The sequence below is a fragment of the Gossypium arboreum genome, chromosome 4 (assembly GCF_025698485.1).
Source record: "Gossypium arboreum isolate Shixiya-1 chromosome 4, ASM2569848v2, whole genome shotgun sequence".
Taxonomy (NCBI): Eukaryota; Viridiplantae; Streptophyta; class Magnoliopsida; order Malvales; family Malvaceae; genus Gossypium; species Gossypium arboreum.
This window is the reverse complement of record NC_069073.1, coordinates 21,746,667-21,761,495: the sequence shown is the minus strand read 5'-3', so window position 1 is coordinate 21,761,495 and position 14,829 is coordinate 21,746,667. Positions and strand designations below refer to the sequence as shown.

The window sequence follows — 14,829 nt, the reverse complement described above, 5'->3', positions numbered from 1 at the left end:
AGGGTATTAATTCAGGTTTTGATGTGCTTAATCAGTGGAGAAAAAGTCCCTATTTAAGAGTAGATCATCCATAATTAAGCGGAGTTAAATGCATTCCTAGAGATAGGACGACATAAATCTGCTAGATTAGAGTCAAATTTAATAAGGGAATCCATAAATCGAGTTAATGTGACAATAGGGGTTTTAATTAGAAAGAGATTTCAATTAATCAACCTAAAGTCAGTTGTTCTTAGTCTCGAGAGAGATATTAACATAAATGAGGGATTTCTACAGATTAAGTTAAGTGAATAAATTGTCTAATTCAGAAGTAATAAGTGAAGTCTAGGTGGATTCCTTATTAGGTATTGTCTTCTCCATCGATTTTTCCCAAAGTATTTTCCAAACTTCATCTTTGTTGTAATCTTTGTTAATTAGATAAATAGTTTTAGTTTAAAAACACATTTTAATTCTTAGTCTAGATAATAAAAAGATAGTAATTACTAGTACTTTTAGTCCTCGTGGATACGATATTTCCGGTCTCACCATAACTATACTACTGTTCGATAGGTGCGCTTGCCTTAAGTCGAATTTTTAGTTAGTTACACGACCATCAAGTTTTTGGTGCCGTTGTCGGGGACCAAAATATTAGGAACGCTTAATTTTTATTACTTTAGCCATTTATTTTATTGTAATTTAATTTTCTTAAAATTACTAAATATTTCTTTTATTTACTTCTGGCAGGACGATATTCAAACCACAACCGAGGAGATCGCTGATAATCAAAATAATCAGTTACCTCTTGTGGCTATTGCAGACCCAGTAAATCAGAATCCTGCTCCTCGTACTATGTATGATTATGCTAAACTTAGTTTAACAGGAGCTGAATTGAGTATAGTTAGACCTGCTATTGCTGCAAATAATTTTGAACTGAAACCTAACACGATTCAAATGATACAACAGTTTGTTTAGTTTGATAGTTTGCAGGACGAAGAACCAAACACTCATTTGGCGAATTTTCTGGAGTTCTGCGACACTTTTAAGATCAATGGCATTTCTGACGATGCCATTCGCCTTCGGTTGTTTCCATTATCATTGAGAAATAAAGCTAAACAGTCGTTAAACTCGTTACCACGAGGGTCAATCACTACTTGGGAACAAATGACTGAAAAATTTTTACTAAAATATTTTAAAAAATTTTCTCCGGCTAAAATAGCTAAATTAAGGAATGTATATCTTCTTTTATGCAGATGGATTTAGAAACTTTGTATAGTGCATGGGAGAGGTACAAGGACTTATTGAGAAGGTGCCTTCATTATAGGTTACCTCTACGGCTACAAGTTCAGACGTTTTACAACGGTGTAAACCCCTCTACAAGGCAACTTATTGATGCAACCGCCGGTGGAACGTTAAACAACAAAGCACCTGAAGAGGCTTATGAATTTATTGAAGAAATGTCACTGAATAACTATCAGTGGCAAGTTATGAGAACGAAGCCGACGAAAGCTGCTAGTGTTTTCAACCTCGACGCAGTTACTATGCTATCTAACCAGGTAGAACTTTTAAATAAAAAGATTGATGGTTTGTATGGTTCTACTCAGGTACACCCAGTGATGAGGTGTGATTCAAGTGGAGGAGGAGTACACACAAATTATCCAACCTTCAACCCTAGCACCGAGGAGGAACAAGTTCAATATATGGGTAATAATAATTCTAGACCTCAAAATAACCCATACAGTAACACTTATAATGCAGGTTGGAGGAACCATCCCAATTTTTCATGGGGTGGTCAAGGAAATCAAAGGCCACAACATCCCCCAGGTTTTCAACAACCACCTTACCAACAGGAAAAGAAGCCAAACCTTGAGGAAATGCTAACAAAATTCATCTCAGTGTCAGAAACTAGTTTTCAGAATACCGAAACAGCTCTTAAAAATCAACAAGTGTCGATTCAAGGACTCAAAACTCAAATAGGGCATCTTGCTAAGTTAATTTCTGAACAACCACAAGATAGCTTGCCGAGCAATACTGAAACTAACCCAAGGGAACAACTTAATGCAATTACCGTTCGAGATGAAGAAAGGTTAGCTGAACCTGAACCAGAACTGAGGCAAGGAATTGTGGTAAGTAAAGGTAAGGATAAAATGGACCACAATGAGCAAAAATCGGTAAGTAAAGAATATAAACCTTGTGTGCCATACCCTAGTACGACAAGGAAAGACCACTCGGACGAACAATTTGGTAAATTCCTTAAATTATTGAAGAAATTACATATTAACTTACCCTTTATTAAAGCTCTCTCGTAGATGCCAAACGCAGTTATATTTTTAAAGGAGCTTTTAGCAAATAAACGGAAATTGGATGAAGTGTCATATGTGGAGTTGAACGCAGTTTGCTCAGCCATTCTACAGAATAAGCTACCAAAAAAGTTGAAAGATCTAGGAAGTTTTACGATTCCTTGTTTAATTGGTAGTTTAAATGTTAACAATGCTTTGGCTGATTTAGAGGCAAGTATTAATGTCTTGCCCTATAAAATGTTTAAACAACTAGGTCTTGGGAAACCCAAACAAACTAGGATGAGCATTCAATTGGCAGATAAAAAAAATCAGATTTCCTAGGGGTATTATTGAAGACGTGCTTGTTAAAATTGATAAATTTATATTCCCAATTGATTTTGTTGTTCTAGACATGGAAGAGGATAGTGACATGCCTTTAATCTTAGGAAGACCCTTTTTAGCAACTACTAGAACTATCATAGATGTTGGCACAGGTGAATTGATACTTCGTGTAGGTGATGACACGATTAAGCTTCAAGCTCGTGATTCTGCTAAACTATCTAGTAATCGAGACGATTGTTTAAGTTCTATTAACCTAAATAATGTTGCACTTAAACCTCCTTTGCAGGACTCCTCTAAAAAGAACGTGATGGAGCTCCAGTCTAATCTATGCAACAAAAATAGAGCTACTCATGAAGAACGAAGGCTTCAGATCGTTGAATTAGACGAATGGCGAACACATGTCAAGGAAAAACCAAAAGTACACAATGAATCAAAGTGACACCACGATGAGCGTAGGGATGAAACAGCGAAATTTAAGGTTAGGGATAAAGTGTTGTTAGATGAAAAAGACCCCTGAATTGCTGCCTCAGAGCTTAATACAAACGGAGTGACTCCCTTCATGGTACTGAATGTTTTCCAATAAGGTACAGTCGAGGTAAATCATTCCCAATTTGGCACTTTCAATGTGAATATTACTCGACTTAAACTTTATGAGGATAATAGAATTGATAGTAGCAGTGAGGATTTTCAACTCCTCAACCTACTGTAATCATGCGAATGAGAGGTAAGTCGAGCTTAGACTCTAAATAAGCGCTTCTTGGGAGGCAACTTGAGCATTAACACTCCAAACTCATTTATTTTAGCTATTTTTAGTGTTTTTTGCAGGTACAGCGGCCCACACGGGCTTGTCTTTGGCCGTATGGAAACAGGGTTAAAAATCCCCCAAGTATCGATCCACACGGCCATGAATTCTATCCACACGGCTGTACGATACAGCCGTGTAAAGCACACGATCTGGACACACGAACGTGTCCTAGGCTGTATGAAAACTAGAGCTAAACTTTCAAATTTTAAATAAGTCAGAGAGCCACATGGGCAAGGCACACGACCGTGTGTTCGAACATACGGGCGTGTGGGGGACCAAACGGGCGTGGGAGAAGCGAACGTCATCGCACATGGCCTTGCGATACGACCATGTGAACCACACAGAACCGTTACACGTACGTGTCCCCAAGCCATGTGATGATTAGACATTTAAATTTCATGATAAAAACTGGCTGGACGCGAGCCACATGCCTGTGTGACACGACCGTGTGGCCCAACATGGGTCTCACACGGTCGTGCCCTTTTTAAACCCCCTAAACCCTAATTTTTTTCTTCCCTTGTCTTCCCCCTAAATCTCCTAACCATAGCCACCGCACCCCCCTCCACTCCTCTTCCGGCCACCGTTAACCACCACTGGTCGACCCTCCTTCTTTCCTACCTCTCATTTTCTCTTCCCTTCCTCCTCTCTCCCTCTTCTCCCTACCCACACGCCCACCATTCCACCCACACCCCAGCCATTCGCAATACCCCCCACGCCGTCCACCGATCACCCTACACCGCGTTGGTTAACCTTTTTCCCATTTTCTCTTTTTTTATTTTATTTTTAAGTCAGTTTTATTTTATTCACATACTAATTCTTTAGAATTTTGTCATTCTCTATTGACTGACATTTTGCTAGCTTTAGTCTTTTTATTTTTATTCATTTTAGTCTTCCTATTATTTCTGAAATCCTGCTATATTGCTTATTTTTCTTTTTGGCAGTTTTATGGATTTTGTTAGTAAGGTTTTCTTTATTAATTTGTATATTAGGTGCATTGGATTTTTCCTTTAGTTTAGATGCTATTTCTTTTCTTACTATTACTATTGATAAGTAGTTTAGTTTACCGATACTTGAGAATTTTTATTCTGAAAGTTTTTACATGTTTAGATATCAATGCTTATAGGACTAGATTATACAACTTGGTCGTTTTACTTCCTAACATAATTTTGTCTTATTCCCGTATCTATCCCTCAGACTCTCGATGTAGTTGATTGGTGATATCTATCTCAGTTTCACTAATATCGAAAATGCTACTATTCAGGCACACCATGACAAACACACGAGGCAAAAAGACTACTGTCCCCGCTTCGAAAAAGCGGAAAAGTCCTAGCACAACTTCCCCGAGCGCCTCGACTGAAGCTCGTCACCCACTGCTTCGATTCTCCTCCAGCCCACAGGACGACCTGTTTTAGCTACTACGTGTACTACCATTGTGAGTGGGCCGCTGTATTGACTGGGCCACTTTGGAGCAGGTCCAACTTGCTCACCTCGTTCACTTTCATCTCGATACTGAGCCATATGATTGGTTCTTTGCGATCATCGAGCCCACCTATTCAGAGCTGACATTGGAGTTCTGCACTACCTTCCACCTACAGCACGTGATGAACACACATGACGAGGCTGGTACTATCGTCTTTAGACTTGGTGGACTTGTTAGGCATATGAGTGTACCCGAGTTTGGAGTTGCTTTGGGCCTCTACACGAAGGAGTTCATGACTTCTGAGAATTTTCTACAGCTTCACTGACACATACACTATTCTCCATCTTACTGTTGGACTAACCTTACAGTGAGCACAGTTCCCTATGACGCTAGTCGCTCGAAGGCGACTTCTCTTCCTCTAACACTACGCTATATTCATGCCATCTTGGCTTACACTCTGACTGGGAGGAGAGAGAGCACCGGAGTAGTTAGCATCACCAACGCGTACTTCTTATGGAGCATGGCGACTGGCCATGTATTTGACTTGGGTTATTTTATCGCCCTCGCCTTTCGCCACCAGACGGATCACCATAGGAGGGGCCCCATTTGCCTTGGCCCTTATGTGACTCGCCTCGCTCAACACTTCGGCCTTTTCAACACTCCAGAGATGTCATTGACACTCACACTAGTAGGCCAGATGTCTCCTCAAAGAATCTCTAGCATGATCCACATGAGGATGATAGAACGACGCCGTGGATTCGACCCCTCTCAGTACAAAGTCGTTCAGTCTGATGACCAAGATGAGCCAGAGGACATTACTGATGATGTCCCTCCCCCTCATGAAGATCCACCACAGCCTCCACCGTCGAGTCACCGCCATGCTCCTTCTGCTGCCAGCTTTCGAGGAGTGTCATTTGAGGAGTTTATTGACTTCCGTCAGTACTGTGTTTAGAGGTTCGACAGTCTTGATGCGAGGTTCGACAGTATCGATGAGACTTTACGGCAGATTCGCGATCGCCTCCATATCGCTCCTCCAGCACCACCGGCTCACGACACCGATGATGAGGATCTTTAAGTCCATTTATTTTATTTTTATTTTTATTTTTTATTTTATCTTTTATTTTTGAAATCTTATGTTTTTATATTTTGAAATATGTTTATCTTAATGGTTATTATCGAGTAAGCCCTAAATTCTCTTCCACAGTTGTGTTTATTTTCTTATTAATAGCTCAGAATCATGCCTTTCATTGGTCATATCTACAAATCCAGCCTTCCCTATTCCAAGGATTTCATCCAAACATTCGGCGTAGTTTCGCTTATCTCCCTCTCTTTTGATATTATGCTTAATTGCTATTATATATCTTTATACATTGAGAACAATGTACATCTTAAGTGTGGGGAGGATATTTATGTGATTATCAGAAAATCCATGAATTTTTATCTCGTTCTCAAACAATTTTCTCATATTAAAATGAATTTTAATTGATTTATGATTTTTATTGATATGTTTTGAATTAAATCATAGGTAATTGTGCATTGATTGTTTAAACTTTAAGATATTAGAAAATCAAGCATGATAAGTTGACTTTTGATAACTAAAATTGCTAGGTTATTTCCCTGAATTGAGGTGTTATCTTGAAGTTTCGAATTTACAAGATTGACATCAAATACCCATAATTTTTGTGAGATTTTGAGCCTTTTAGAGCATATATCTTTCTTGCTTATTGATTTTATTGGTTATAAGTGTGTCAACATTAATTTGTTATTATAGAACTTGCATTGATTATACATGTCGAGACCACACCTTCGATTTGATATACGAAAATGATAAAGGCACCTAGGTTTTAACCCATCTACCCCATAAAAAGTCTACCCATATAATTGACCCCTAGTGAACCCCTTTGAGCCTTAACTATTATTTCTTGAATTCTTCCCTTAATATTAACCCATAACTTAAACCTTTTTGACTCATTAAGAATTTTTCCCTTTTTATTAACTCCTTTTTTTTTAATCGATATTTAATTTGATTAGTTACCTATTTCTTTTTCGTTCATTCCAGTTGCTAAATTAATTCTTATTATATATGTTCCATTATTTATTCTTATTCTTAAAAAAAAAGACGATATTTATATTATACATTACATATTGTTCTAAAGAGCTTCGATGAGTTAAAGTTGTTATGTTATGAAAAAGAAGCTCACATTTTTTGCTTTAGATAGTCCAAATTCTGGCACTCTCTTTTAATTCAGCGCTTAGCCTCACTCTTCTAAATTTGGTAATTAAGTTAAATTAATATCGATTCTAACCCTCTGTTTCAGCCTTTATCCACACCTTTAACCCAAGCCCTATTACAACCCTGTTAAAGACCTTTTGATTTGTGTATCATTTCATCATAATGGTGGAGATTTGATTTTCATGCAAGCCTATGGTAATAACTTTCCATGTTTGACTATTGAGTGCTTAATTATTAAACCCTAAACACTTTGAGTGATTTGAGTGAATCAATAATGAGGATGTCAACCTTGTCGATTTGAAATTAAAGGTGATTACTTAGATAAAGGGGGATGCCTATAATTTTATGATTGAAATGCTCAATTTAGATTGTTTGAAACTTTAATGTTCTTATAGTTAAGCTCTTAACGTATGATTACTTGTGGATTATTTCGAACATTATTAGTAAGAATTATAAGTTGAGAAGAACTTATTTTAATTGTGAGTTGAGGATGTTGCTTGAGGACAAGCAAATGCTTAAGTGTGGGGATATTTGATAAACCGTAAGATATACATATTTTTACCCCATGCTTGACATATTTATGGATGATTTTTCCTTGGTTTTATTGAATTTGATGCTCCTAATCCTTTAATTTCATGTTTTATACTCAGAAGAGCTTAGGATAGCAAAAAGAGTAAGAAACAGGCCAAAAACAGACAAATTGTGCCTAAATTAGTGCTACACACGGCCTAGGCACTTCCACACGGGTAATCCACACGCCCGTGTGTGACATACTGGTAGACTACACGCCCGTGTTTCATGGCCGTGTCGACTAAGAACCAACTCAGTATTGCACACGGCCTGAGCACCTTCACACGGGCATGGCAGACGGTTGTGTCCCTGTGGAGCCCAAGCCTAGTTCTATTCAGAAAAGGGCACTTTGAGAGTTTTGAAGCATTTTAAATCCTATATAAACACCTTAAAAGAGGATTAGAGGGGACACACAGAGTTGGAGGCAGAAAATACTCAAGAACAGCCATCGGAATGACCTCGGAGCCAAGATCTACATCAAGACTGAAGATTTCCATCCAATTTCCTAGAAGCTCTTTAGGTTTTCTTTTTGTTTTGTTGTTTCCAAATTTTGAGATGTTTTCCATTATTATTATGAACTAAACTCCCTAAATACCTAAGGGAGATGAACCCTATGACGAATCTTATTACTATTTGAATTATACGATAAAGATTTATTCTTATTCTTAATTGTGAGTTCTAAATTCTTGTTTTAATATTCTAGGGTATTAATTCAGGTTTTGATATGCTTAATCAGTGGAGTAAAAGTCTCTGTTTAAGAGTACATCATCCATAATTAAACGGAGTTGAATGCACTCCTAGAGATAATACGACATAAATCTGCTAGATTAGAGTTAAATTTAATAAGGGAATCCATAGATCGAGTTAATGCGACAATAAGGGTTTTAATTAGAAAGAGATTTCAATTAATCAACATAAAGTCAGTTGTTCTTAGTCTCGAGAGAGATATTAACATAAATTAGGATTTCTACGGATTAAGTTAAGTGAATAAATTGTCTAATTCAGAAGTAATAAGTGAAGTCTAGGTGGATTCTTCCTTGGGTATTGTCTTCTCCATCGGTTTTTCCCAAAGTATTTTTCAAACTGCATCTTTGTCGTAATCTTAGTTAATTAGATAAATAGTTTTAGTTTAAAAACACACTTTAATTCTTAAGCTAGATAATAAAAAAGATAGTAATTAATAATACTTTTAGTCCTCATGGATACGATATTTCCGGTCTCACCATAACTATACTACTGTTCGATAGGTGCGCTTGCCTTAAGTCAAATTTTTAGTTAGTTACACGACCATCAAGGACTGTCTGATACATTGAGACTAATCTATGGATTTAATAATTGAACATGCTTTGTAATACCACCCTATCATTGAATTGTTTGGGTTAATTTAATAATGTATTGGGATGACTAAACATGTGTTACCATAGTGTATTCTGCATTGGTATGGGGTGAAGTGCTGTGAAGGAAGAAGAAGTCTGTTCTGAAATCGTGACTTTGCCACTGAAATTATATCTGACTCTAGAGCTTGTATACTGAATTAGTAGCTAAGCTGCGTCTCTGTAAAAGTGTGCAGGGTTGGTTAGGCATTGAATGTCCATAATGGTGCGTTGGGTTGGCAGAAAATGGTGTGTAGTGAGTGGTAATAGGAAATCACATATGAATCTGATTGGTACTGCATATGATCTGAAATTGCATATACTTACATATATAATTGGTCTACTCTAAATTTGAATTGCAAATACGTTTAATGTGAACTGATTATCTGAAATTGGAATTTCACTATGAAAGAGGTCTATTTGAATTAATTTCCTTTACGCACTGAGTTCACAACTCACATTTTCATTGACTTGGTTTCAGGTGGATCCCAGCCTTGATCGGGTCAAGGTCGTGAGAGCTTGGTTAAACCTTTCTTTTTCCTTTAAGCATTACTAGTAGGAACTGATATTTTACGATGGTATAAATTTTATGATGACTATATATTATATTTTGCTTTGTTGAATAATATGTTATTGTATGGGTTAATTTGACTGAAATGGGATAGTGTGAAAATTTATTATGATTGACGTAACTCTTTAAAATTTAGTCTGAACGTCTAGACTGGGTTTAGGGTGTTACATTTAGTGGTATCAGAGCCAGATTAGTCAACACTCGGACTGTATTTGGGCTCTTAATGTATGCGAAAGGTAGCTAGTAATAGTTAATAGCTGAACTAATATGAAAACACTAAAACTTCAGTGTGTGATTGAGTCTCCGATATTGACCCAGTAAGTATTTCTTCTCTGCTATAAAGATTACAATACTTGACTGTTAGTGCTAAATTGCTTGATATAAAATGGTGAAACCATCTTGCTGGATCTGTGAACTGATCTGTTTACTCTGAAATTGTAACTAAAGCATTATGAGTTCGCGTGGTAGTCGTGGACATGGTATGCGAGGGCGTCGAGGACGCCGAGGAGTAGCTCAAGCAGAGTCATCCTCTATGGGTAGCATACCTAATCTGGACACCAGCAAGACAGTTGTTACTCCCACTACTGAGACGGAGTTTCAAACTCCAACGGCTGGGGACGACGCACTATTCCAGGGTATGATCCGAGCACTTGAAAGGGTCGCTGGGACCTATTCGGGATCAGAAGGTCGATGGTTAATTACTGAATGACTCCGATCAAATAGTGCTAAATTGTTCAGGGACGTCATAGGAGTCACTCGTACTGTTGCTGAATATTGGCTCGAGGCTACCGAGCGTATCATGACAGACCTTGACTGTACTCCCACTCAAAAACTAAGGGGTGTTGTGTCTCTATTCTGAGATGAAACTTACTAGTGGTGGCTAACCGTTGAGCAGGGTGCTCAGTTTAAACAGGTGAACTAGGATTATTTCAAAAATACCTTCTAGGGTAAGAATATGGGGGCAAGTTACGTTTATGAGCCTAGTTCAGGGCGACCGGTCTGTGGCTGAATATGAAGCTGAGTTTCTGCGGCTGAGTAGATATACACGAACTTTAGCAGCATCTGACTACGATAAGTATGTGCGGTTTGATGGGGGTTTGAGGTATGATTTGCGGGTTTTGATAGCTCCTCAGAGAGAGCGGGTTTTCGCGGTCCTAGTCGACAAAGTGAAGATAGTGGAAAAAGTGAAGTGCATTGAGCGCGAGCGGCATGATCGTGAGAAGGATCGAAATAAGTGTAAGAGGGACCTGAATCCCTCTGGTTCAAATCAATGCCCTAAGAAGCGGGTGAGGTTGGTAAGCCCCCGAAGGCCGAGGCATCATTTGGAGAGACCGAGGTTCAGTTGTGTGGTGAGTATGGGAAACATCATCTAGATGAGTGCTAGAGGAAGCTAGGAGCATGTCTCCGTTGCGGGTCGATGGAGCATCGAGTTAGAGATTTCCCTCGTCGATCTGATTTAGTGCCAACTGCGGCACAAACTCAGGCTCCTAATTCTGTTCGACCTCCAAGATAGGTTCAGCAACCATTCCATGGTTGTGGTACTAGTAGGGATGGTAATGGATCTTGGAGAGGTTAGAGAGCACTAACTAGATGTGCGGGTCAGGCTGAGGCTCATCAGCCGGCACTGGTTTATGTAGCGAGATGCCGTGAGGAGAGCGATGATGCTGATGTCATTACATGTACCTTCTTTATACATTCTGTCCTGTATTATACACTAATTGATATTGGATCTACTCACTCGTATATAGCTAGTGTTATTTCTATAAATTTGGGTTTAACTGCTGAGAATACTGCTAGAGAATTTTCTGTGATTAGTCCATTGGGACAGTCAATCTGAGTTGATAGAGTATACATACGGGTACCCCTAGAACTTCAGGGTATAGTGTTTTCTGCTGATTTAATGGAATTTCCCTTTAATGAGTTTGACTTGATTTTGGGAATAGATTGGCTTGTTGAGTATCGAGTCAGTCTAGACTGTGCAACTAAGAGGGTTACTCTGAGACCGAATGAGAATGAGGAGGTGGTTATGGTTGATGAGCGTCGAGATTATCTCTCAAATGTAATCCTCGCTCTTGTAGCAGATAAGTTAGTCCGAAAGAGATGTAAAGCATACTTTGCTTGTGTGTCTAATTCTACTTCTGAAAAGCTTTCAGCAGGAGATATCCACACTATGAGGGAATTCTCGGACGTCTTTCCCGAGGAATTGCCTGGGGTACCTCCAGAAAGAGAGGTGGAGTTTGGAATTAATTTGTTACCAGGTACTGCCCCATTGTCCATTGCGCCCTATTGTATGGCACCGAAGGAACTGACCGAATTAAAAGCATAATTGTAGGAACTCCTTGATAGGGGATTTATCCGACCGAGTGTGTCTCTGTGGGGGGCACCGGTATTGTTTGTTAAGAAGAATGATGGGTCGACAAGAATGTGCATTGACTATAGACAGTTGAATAAGTTGACGATCAAGAATAAGTATTCGTTACCGAGGATTGATGGATTGTTTGACCAGCTTCGGAGAGCGTCCATCTTTTCTAAAATTGACCTATGCTCAGGTTACCATCAGTTCAAGGCCAAAGAGACTGGTGTGTACAAAATTGCTTTCAGAACTCATTCTAGACATTACGAGTTTTTAGTAATGCCTTTCAGATTAACGAATGCTCCAGTAGCATTTATGGACTTAATTAATAGGGTGTTTTAACCATATCTGGATCAATTTGTAGTAGTTTTCATCGACGACATCTTGATCTACTCTAAAACTGAAATTGAACATGATGGTCATATGCGTATTGTACTTCAGATATTGCGAGAAAAATAGTTGTATACTAAATTCAGCAAGTACAAGTTTTGGTTGTAGGAAGTCGCCTTTTTGGGTCATGTGGTGACGGCGGAAGGGATCTGAGTTGATCCTAAGAAAATCAAAGTTGCTGCTAAGTGGAAACAGCCAAAAAGCATGTCCGAACTTCGTGGTTTCTTAGGTTTAGCTGGGTACTACCGAAGGTTCGTCGAAGGGTTCTCTCTGATTGCGTCACTTTTGACGAATCTATTACGTAAGAATGCTCCATTCGTGTGGTCTGAGGCACAACAGTCTAATTTTAACAAACTCAAGTCCGTTCTAACACAAGCTCCTATTTTAGTCCAACCAGAATCGAGTCGGGAGTTTGTGGTTTATAGTGATGCTTCACATATCAGGTTAGGCTGCGTGCTTATGCAAGATGGTAAGGTGGTAGCCTATGCTTCGTGAAAACTTAAGACACATGAGGATAAGTACCCAACGCATGATTTGGAGCTAGTTGCGGTGGTATTTGCTTTGAAAATCTGGAGACATTACCTGCATAGTGAAAAGTGCTTTATTTACACCAATCACAAGTGTTTCAAATATTTGTTAAACCAAAAGGAGCTAAATCTCTGTCAATGCTATTGTGTTGAGTTACTTAAAGACTACGATTGTACTATAGAATACCATCCCGGGAAGGCGAATGTAGTGGCTGATACTCTTAGCCGTATAGCGGTGACTAACATGAGAGTAATGTTCGCTCGTTTGAGTTTGGTTAGGGATGGAGGACTGTTGGTTGAACTTCAGATTAAACTGAGTTGGGTGGAGCAGATTCAAGCTAAACAATGGAACGATGAGACCTTAGTGTAGCGAATGCGACATATGGGTTCAAATGGGAACTCCAATTTTAGCATGAACAACAATAACGTGTTATGCTTCAAAGGACGGATTTGTGTACCCAACGATAAGGAGTTAAGGCATTCAATTCTACAGGAGGCGCATAATAGTCCCTATGCTATGCACCCTGGTGGAAATAAAATGTACTAGGATCTTCGAGAACTTTACTGGTGGCCCGAACTGAAGCAGGAGGTGGTAGCTTCTGTGTCCCATTGCTTGATATGTCAAAAGGTTAAGGTAGAACATCAGTTGCCATCCGGGTTGCTTCAACCAGTTAAGATTCTTCAGTAAGTGGGAGTGGATAACAATAGATTTTGTTTCGGGGTTGCCTTTAACCCCCACTAAGAAATATTCGGTTTGGGTTGTCGTTGATCGATTGACCAAATCGGCTCACTTCCTCCCTACCCAAACAGATTACTTCTTGTAGAAGTTAGCTAAACTGTATATCACCAAAGTTGTAAGACTACACGGGATTCTGGTTTCAATCATCTCTGACAGATATCCACGATTTACTTCATGATTCTGGAAGAAAGTCCATGAGGCCTTTGGCATCCGACTTAATTTCAGCACTACATACCACCCCCAGACTGAAGGATAGTTGGAGCGAGTTATTCAGATCTTAGAGGATATGCTTCACAGTTGTGTGATGGATTTCAGGGGTAGTTAGGAGGAGTACCTACTATTGGCCGAATTTGTATATAATAACAACTTCCATTTTAGTATACAGATGGCACCCTACGAGGCCTTATATGGTCATAGGTGTCGCACATCGTTATGTTAGACTGAATTAAGTGAATGTCAGGTATTGGGTCCTGAACTGGTATCTGAAAATGAGAATACAGTGAAAGTGATTCGGGATCGTCTAAAAGCAGCCTCCGATAGATAGAAGTCTTATGTGGACCTAAAAAGAAAGGATATTAAGTTTTTAGTAGGTGACCAGGTGTTTCTAAAAGTGTCGCCTTGGAAGAAGGTTCTCCGCTTTGGGTTCAAGTGTAAGCTGAGCCTGAGGTTCATCGAACCTTACCATATTCTGAAGCAGGTTGGACCTATTGCGTACAGTTAGAGTTACCACCAGAACTGGATCAGATTCACGATGTATTTCATGTCTCAATGTTGAGATGGTATCAGTCAGATCCATCACATATTGTCCCTGTTAATGAGATTGAGTTACGACTGGATTTAACATTCGAAAAAGAACCTATACAGATCTTAGACCGTGAAGTTAAAATGTTGGGGAAGAAAATTATTCCTCTAGTGAAGGTTCTCTAGCAGAATCACATTACTGAAAAAGCCATGTAGGAACCGGAAGATCAATTTAACGACTGTATCCGTATCTGTTCGACTCAGATAAATTTTCGAGGTCGAAATTTCTTTTAGGGGGAGAGAGTCGTAATGCCCTAAAATCTTAAGAACTTGTTTGTGAAAACCTATAGTAATTAATTTTTGTATCTGTAGTTCTGTGTTCTGTGATTGAGTTTAAGGTTTGGAGTTTGAGTCGCATCATCAAAAGTTTTGTTTTTTTAGAATCAACCCACAAGCATGCACTACCAGTTTAAGTTCAATCCTATATGAAAGGATGACAAGAATGAGCATGTT

General features: G+C 38.9%; 1 non-coding gene across 1 annotated transcript; it reads right to left on the bottom strand.

Annotated features, from left to right (window-relative positions):
- Positions 1-1,194: 1,194 nt before the first annotated feature.
- LOC128292056 (small nucleolar RNA R71) lies at positions 1,195-1,300 on the bottom strand. Its single transcript, XR_008282041.1, has one exon. It is a non-coding gene; the product is annotated as a small nucleolar RNA R71 (small nucleolar RNA).
- Positions 1,301-14,829: the final 13,529 nt, after the last annotated feature.